The sequence below is a fragment of the Stenella coeruleoalba genome (genome assembly GCF_951394435.1).
Source record: "Stenella coeruleoalba genome assembly, chromosome: 1".
NCBI classification, from domain to species: Eukaryota; Metazoa; Chordata; class Mammalia; order Artiodactyla; family Delphinidae; genus Stenella; species Stenella coeruleoalba.
Genome location: NC_137169.1, coordinates 74,026,897 through 74,035,247, shown reverse-complemented (window position 1 = coordinate 74,035,247; position 8,351 = coordinate 74,026,897). Strand labels below are relative to the sequence as shown.

The following is an 8,351-nucleotide window of genomic DNA, read 5'->3' as shown; positions in this document are numbered from 1 at the left end:
ATCTTAAAAGCTGTGTTTTGTTTTATTGTTTTCCTGAAACACACGCAGTGCGGTGGACATAGCTACACACAGTAGCTCTCTGTAGAGATGCTAGAATAGCACAGGGAAAAGTGCCTGGGTCAACTCAAAGTGGTGTATTCAGTTCTCATTTGTTAGCATTTGCTGAATATCCAGGGCAGTGACCAAGGGCATTTTATTTTACACAGCAGCCATGTTTTTAATGTGTAAGGTGGTAGCGTTAACGATTACTTGAGCCAGATTTTAAGTACCCTGGGGAGGTCTGCTGTGGGCTTCAAGATCAGTGGTCTTCAAACTTTTTGCTCACATAACTCCCTGAAAGAATTCTGAAAAACTTGCATCCTTCCCATATTTTTATGTTGCCACCTATAATTTTTCAACATAAGTTTGCAAAGAGTATCATTTCCAGGGTATTACATGCAATTCATGATATTTTAAAATAAAGCTGTTAGCTCACTTTTTAAAAGTTACCCGAAGGAATCTAAATCCCACGGTACTTTTTTACCCAACATTATTAATTTTTTTTTTTTTTTTTTGCGGTACGCAGGACTCTCAGTGTTGTGGCCTCTCCCGTTGCGGAGCACAGGCTCCGGACGCTCAGGCTCAGCGGCCATGGCTCACGGGCCCAGCCGCTCTGTGGAATGTGGGATCCTCCCAGACCAGGGCACGAGCCCGCGTCCCCTGCATCGGCAGGCGGACTCTCAACCACTGCACCAGCAGGGAAGCCCAACATTATTAATTTTAAATATATGTAACCTACCTCTTCTTTAACAGCCAGAAAAGTTACATTGTTCCTTCTTCTTCTTGAACTCATATTTTCATTTCCATTTCATTTCCATATTTCCATTTCTCCCACAGAATGCTATCTTATTGTGTATTTTCATGCTTGAAAACTTTGTATTGATCATTACATCATTCTTTTCAACTCCATACTTACCTAATTTTACTTTCCGGTAACTCTAAGGTCCTAGGAGTTATGTCTCTGGATGGAGTTATTACTAAAATTATTAGTAGTACACTATTGATCAGTGGCTATATTACAAATTGACAACCATTTTTAAACATAAAAATATGATTTTATTGAAAATGCATCTGTTAACAAAATGGAGGGGACTTTTTCTTTTCCAGTGGATTTGCGGATGAATATCATAGAGTGAGATTGAGTTCCACCCCAATTCTATTCATGCATTTGACAAGGTTCTTATAAATGCTGAAGCATTTTGTTCACAAAATAAGTAGATGGGAATGTAAGGTTTTTGCTGTAGCCGTGTTACTCAACTCCTTTAACTCCTTTCAATTATATGCCAAAAACCATGTGATGACCTCTCATTTAAACTCTTTTTTCTTCCCATTGGTTGTCAAATGACCCTTTATTGAATTATGTTCCTTTGCAGTTCTTAACTAGCTGGGCATTCCACCGCACCACTTTTGTTGTCATTCATCTATGATGTCATGAGGATGACGGCAATCCACATCAGAGACCACAGACCTGGCAGTCCCCAGGATCTATTTAATGGTTCCAGAGTATTCTCTAGCTAAAGATTGGTGTCTCATCTGCTGGGCAATGTTGACGATCTCATCAAAAGTGATGTTCCACTGTGCTTAATGTTTCTCTGCTTCTTTCTGTCTTTTGGTTGTTCCTTGAAGGCTTCGATGATCAGGACTGAGTCACAAGGTACCACCTCAGTCTGGGCCAGTGTGTTCTGAATGGTCAGTTTCACTGTAGTCCTCAGACCCTTCCAATCCCCATTTGCCTTTGAAATGTTATCACCAACCGTTTTTGGAGACAGACCCAGGTGGCCAATCTTGGGGGCCAGGGGAGACGTGGCACAGACTTCCCCACTGGTGCACTTCAGGTATACAAATTTGATCTCCTTGGGCTCAAACTTAGGCAACATGGTGAGGTGGCTGGTGTCAGATAAACCCGAATTTCAGAGGACCAAAGAAAATTGCACCTTGGCCTCCTTCAAGCCGAATCTGAATGAAAGCCATTTAAAATTTTTTTAGGGCACTAGCAGGTCACACTTTTGTTCCCCAGTCATCATAGTCATTCCCTTTCTCAACACTAACACCGGCTTCTAATTTTCCATGTTTTGTGCACCTGGGTTGAATGCACCATGCTACGATGTGGAATTTGTGAGAGGAATGACACTCTTTTTTTAAGTGGAAAAATGGCGATTGTAAAAAAGGGATGGAAAAGAGGCTGCAAGCATGGTCTCAGGCAGATAAGTTTTAGGAAAGTGTAGAAATGAAAGTTGAGAATGTGGAATTGATCCCCTTAAAGCTATCCATGCTGTGTAGCACTACAGAGTCTTCATGTACATGGGCAGAACGTGGTTATCCCAGTTTGAAGATTTCTGTTCACTAATCGGCAGGCATTTGAACAAAAATGATTGGAGAGCACGAAAGATTAAGGCAGTCCTAAATAGACTGGGAATGACATGGTGGTTAAGAGAAGAGCTCTGTAAACCCTAACTCTGAAATTTACTAGCTGGGTATTTTTGGGCAAAATATCCTCTGCCATCTTAATTCCTAGTCTAGAAAGAAAAGCAATAATGATACCTACCTCATAGCGTTGTTGTGAGGATTAAATGAATTAATATGTAAAGCACTTAGAACACTGGCGGACAAATAATAATCACTCAATAAATCATTAACATGAATACTAGGAAATGATTACATATGACTAAAAATGTTATATATGACTAACTCCTAAATAAGTTAACATTCCATATATACTTTGCTGTTAGCAAAGCTAACCCATTTAATTTGTAAATTAAATGAAAAATATAAGTACCCACAGCAAGAATGGGGCAGAGCCAAGATCCTTTCCCAGTTTGCATGCTTAATGATCAAGCTATGCTGCCTCTTGAAAAAAAAAAAGCAAAAAGCAAAAAGCAACAAAAATAAATGGAACAGAAGGTGTAGGAGTTGTAGTTATTCTTTCTAGGTCAAAGGGTAGCCTATGTTAGGCAAAATTTATAATATGCTTACTTTGGAGAGGCAAGAAAAATGTTTGATGTGTTCTTTCCTCATCTTCTATAATCACAGAAAGTGCCATGATTTCCATTTAAGACATTCCCTCCCCCTACATGTAAACTAATTACTAAATATATCAACCACTTTTGGTGCTTAGAGGTTCAGGGGTTTTGCCTTGCTACTGTCTGGGGCTTCAGGCAGATCATGTTCAACAGTCCTATCTTTGTTAAATGAAAATTAGAGGTTATTTTCAATATTATTTTATTTCTCCAGTATTTCTAATTGTCCCTACCCCTACCCCATTCTAAATTTGAGTTTTACGTTTGATAGCATATACCATAAGTTGTGAAAAACACAACAAAGAGCTCGAAAACCCTCATTTGAATAACATCGACTTTAGGAACAGCTGCTAAGATAAAATAAATCCAAGAAAGCTCAGCGACCAGGACGCGATTGCTTTTCTTTTTAAAGGGACAGGCAGATTCACACACGATTGTTAAGTCTTAAGCAGTTACTTTAAATCAATGCCGTACTTTAATTGATATCTAAGTTTTTCAACTCTGAACTTTTATGTGGGTGTTTTACCCAGTATATAGAGGATTGTATTCCACTGTATTTCAAGTGGAACAATTATTTGATGACATCACTGATAGAGGTTTACAAAGCAGGAAATAAAATCCACCAGAAATCAAGCCTTCAGATTGCTTCTTCCCTGAGAATGCAGAAAGAGAAACTTTGCCTAGTGAAATAGAAATAATGAAATCACGTGGAAATTTATTACTAACATAAAATTGAATTGCCAGTTGCAGAATAAAAAGATAAAGACTGTTTTGTTGATTGCAACACCTCAGCCATCTCTACTGAGATTCATATTACAGAAAACTCTTCATTAAAATAGTTACCCAAAAGTCTGGGTTTTAAAGAAGGAAAGGTGAAACTCTTTTAAGAAAATCCAACATATTAAAATATAATCTTATAGAATGAACAAATAATGAGATTATTTGTTCTACGAAGGCGTCATTCATCATGCAAATAGATTTATCATAATTTTAAACATCTAGTTTCACTAGTACATTCAGATTATGACTTGATTTCTTTTTTTTTTTTTTTTTTTTTTTTTTTTTTTTTTTTTTTTGCAGTACGTGGGCCTCTCACTGCTGTGGCCTCTCCCGCCGCGGAGCACAGGCCCCGGACACGCAGGCTCAGCGGCCACGGCTCACGAGCCCAGCCGCTCCGCGGCATGTGGGATCCTTCCGGACCGGGGCACGAACCCGTGTCCCCCGCATCGGCAGGCGGACTCTCAACCACTGTGCCACCAGGGAAACCCTATGACTTGATTTCTAAATGCATTATTTACACATGACTTTTGCTGGAATATACCTGTAACATAACCTATATATAGGTTACCTATATACCTATAATACATAGAGCAGGGAAACATATACCTATAATATACCTGTAACATAAAGCAAGTACTAGCCAGAAAACATAGTGCTGTGGTCTGAAATTTTCAACAAAGCAAATCATTTTGTGCAAAGTTATATTTATCAATGTGTCTTAATTTTTCTGGCCTAGTTAAATTAGTAAAGAAAGAAAGAAAATATAATTTAGAAAAATGTTAATATCTAAGATACATATTTATAATTCAAAGCATAGACCCAGTCCCGCATTTTCCCTGCTTCTCATTTAATTATTCCATTCAGTCCTCTGTAAATAACTCCCATACTTCATTTTTCACTGACTTTTTTGCTCACTTGACTGTTTCCACATGTGGCACTTGAGTATATTTGTGCCAATAAAATGAAATATCACACCATCAGGTCACTTCATGAAAGTTCTTTTTTCAGTGTATTATCAGGATGCTTTTGGCTGCAATTATCAAACAACCTAACTAGAAGTCACTTAGACCATGAAGCATCTATTGTTTACTAAACAGAATGCCCAGAGGAGGAAAGGTAGGTTTGGGAGTTCAGTGATGTCAGCATGGACCCAGGTGGCCCAGCCAGTATTTCAGCCCAGGCAGTCAGACTCAAGTGTCAATGGATTCTTCTGTGTTTCTGGGAAACTCTGAGTTCCTGTTATGAGCAGCGGTCTAAAACCTCAATCTCTCACACAGTAATCGTTCAATAAATATTCATTAAACTGTTAAGGAAATTTTCAAATAAGAGCAGGGAAACTAAGACTATGTGAAATAAAAGGGTGCTTTGGTGCAGAATTATATCACAGCTCTTCAAGTTAATGCTGGATCTTTGTGCTCTGTAGTTTTTACATAGATTTCAGTATAATTAAAAAAACATTTTGAGTCATTTATAGTCCCCCTACTTCCTTGGAGGGTCTTTTGCTGTCCACTCAATGCTTGGGGTTTAAATCTGCCAGCTTAGAAGAGTAGATTGAACCAAATTGTTCCGTATGAGAAAGGTTTAGAGGCCACTGTAGTCAGCAAGGTAAGCTTTGTGCAGCGTTTCTGTGTGTGTGCATGTGTGTATGTTTGCATGAATGTTCATTGCATTTCCTAAAGGAGGTATGCTTCTCTTTTGGAAATACAGGGTTTGAGAACTACTCTGGTTGGTACCTCATCACTTTTCTGTGATAGCACCTTATTAACTGTTGGAGTGACTTATGCATAATCAAGTTTTATATGAAATATTTTTAAATCAATAAATCAATTTTGGGACAAATGGAGAGTTGGAAACCAAAGAGTTAGCTTGGTAAAAGTCATCAGGTTCAGAAAAAACAAAAACAAAACCCCCAAAACAACCAACCAAACAAACAAAAAACACTTTCTAAAGAAATCGTAGAGCAAAACATTCAGCAGACCAGACAAAATCTAAAGCACTAAGAGCGAACCACCCAGAAGATGATCAAGCATTTTGGCCGCTGTTCTGTGTGTTTGTGTATGGTGGTGGGGCATGGGAGGTGGGGTAGGGCAGGGAGGCAGGACGGGTAATGAGGAGGGATAGTTTTCTGAGAATCTTCACCTCGGTGGAGGTGGCAGGAAGGGGGAACCACAGTGGTCTGCTTTTTCTGCAGACTCAGCCAACACTTTATAAATGGCACAGGACTGTCATTTCAAGCTGAACCACTACTGGCCCAAATCCAAAGGGACTGGCCAGAAATGAAATCATCTTTGGAAATGCAGCATGATGCAGAGGTTCACTCACATAGCTAGAGGAGCCAAGCCCAGCTAAGTGTAAGGCCACCTTTTAGACCCGGAAGCAGACCTAGTGGTCTGGTCTCTGCTTACTGCTAGGCGTGCAGAGTCAGGATTGCCCCAAGGCCCTACTCCAGTTCCCTCACCTCCACTGAGTACTCCCTGACCACTCCAGCCCTCAGCGAGGATTCTGAAGTCTCATGGCCCTTGGAATTTGTCCTATACCATTTTGTAGTTAATTATAAACAGGCTTAAGTTGATCTTGTGAATAAAATGAGGCTACGGATATGAAAGTTCCTCGTACAGAATCCAGCAAGACTTTGTTTCTCCACCCTGCCACCCCTGGAAAGACAATCCTGGCCAGAACACAGAATTAATGAAAATGAGGCCATTAAGAGAGGTGAGCCAGCCCCTCTTCTCCTCTGTTAGAGCATACAGGCCCTGAAAAGCAATGGTCTTCACTAGATCCAGAAATTGTTGCTGCTATTGAAATAATCCAGATGGTATGAATTACAGCAGAAAGCCTTTCTAAGTTGGCCCATTATTATCCAGATTTGAATATACATGGTATTAGAAGCAGTGTGACCTGAATGTTTGCTGGGGTATTTGAAACACTGGTTTCTGAGGAACACATATGAGTAAATAGGGGGTGGATTATTAACTTACTACATGTATTAAAATCAGAGCCTATTTATTTCAGCAAAATTAAAATATTTTAAAATTATAATAATACATACTTATAAAAATTCATAAGTCACCGAAGTTAATCAAATGTAAAGCAATCTTACTATTAACAGTATGGTTAGCAACCCTCCAGGGAAGGCATGAAGGGGCTGGGACTACAGAGGCAAACATGACCAACAAGGTCCCTGCCTTCAGGGGGCTTACATTCTAGTGGGAGGAGACAGGCCATAAGTAAGCAAACAAGTAGACAAATAAACCAGACATGGGGAGGTTGCTTTACATATGGAAGTGGGATCTGAATGACGAAAAAGAATCCGAGTCTTGAAACCTTCTTGGAAGAGCCTTGCAGCAGAGTGAATGGCAGGTTCAAAGGACCAGAGGAGAAAAAAGGGGGCCACTACGGCTGGCACTTTGCATAACCAAAGTAAGAGTTCTAAGAGGGGTATAGGGGCCAGATCATGCATGCATGACTGGGTAGGAAGTTCAATTTCATGCTAAATACAATGAGAGGCCATGAAAGATTCTTAATTGAAGATGGGGGCCGGAGGGCAGCAGAGAGGATCTGATCTTCATTTTTGAAAAAAACGTAGGGGCAAGAATGGAAGACCGCAGACAGGTTGGAAGAGATTCATTCACACATACACACAAACATAGAGAGTTTAAAATACATGTATACTTTTCCTTCAACTTGTTATTAGTGTGTATTTTTAGAATTCCTCTTTGAAATTATGTTCACAGTCACTTTACTGTCTTAGAAAATCAAACACATCTTGTTTTTTGACCTTTCCCTATCCACCCAAATGCAGTAACTTAGTTGGAAAACACAGGTTTTGGCATTTGAACATGACTCCAGAATGTGTTCATCAGATTTGGCTCTGAATAACTTTTGGATCGTTCCAAAAATCAGATTTTTTTCTCAAAGAGAGAATTCCTTTCAAAAATTCAGTGTCTCCTAATGTGATACTTGTGAGCAGCATCATTGGAACATGTATAGAGCCTGCCAAAGTGATTTATTTGGAATGAAAAACATCCATTTGAAGTTATATTCATTTATTCACAAATAATTATTGAGCACCAATCACTGAGTACCAGGCACTGTTTTAGGCACTGGGCATACATCAGTGAACAATCAGACAAAATCTCTGTCCCCGTTGGGCTTACATTCTAGTAAAGGGAAATGGACTAAACAAATAACAAATGAAAAAAAAAGTAAGCTCTGTACTATGGTTGAAGATTACATAAGAGCAAGGTAAGAGATATTTAGGAAGCTGGAGGGGGTTCCAGTTTTAAATAATGTTGTTAGGTTGGGCCTCACAAGAGGGTGACTTTGATTAGATTTGAAAGGGGAGAGATAAGTAATATAGATTTTAAGAGGAAGAACATTCAAACAGAGGGAATAGTGCAAAGGTCCTGAGGCAGGAAAGTGCCTGGCAAGAACGAAGAACAGTGGCTAATGGAGAGAGTTGTAGGATATGAGGTCAGATAGGTAAGGAGACGGAGGGCAGGTCATAAGAAACTT

At 39.4% G+C, this 8,351-nt stretch overlaps 1 pseudogene across 1 annotated transcript; it reads right to left on the bottom strand.

Moving 5' to 3' along the window:
- Nucleotides 1-1,415: 1,415 nt before the first annotated feature.
- LOC307194567 (large ribosomal subunit protein uL11-like) lies at nucleotides 1,416-1,916 on the bottom strand (annotated as a pseudogene). The gene has a single exon. The product of its transcript is annotated as a large ribosomal subunit protein uL11-like (transcript).
- Nucleotides 1,917-8,351: the final 6,435 nt, after the last annotated feature.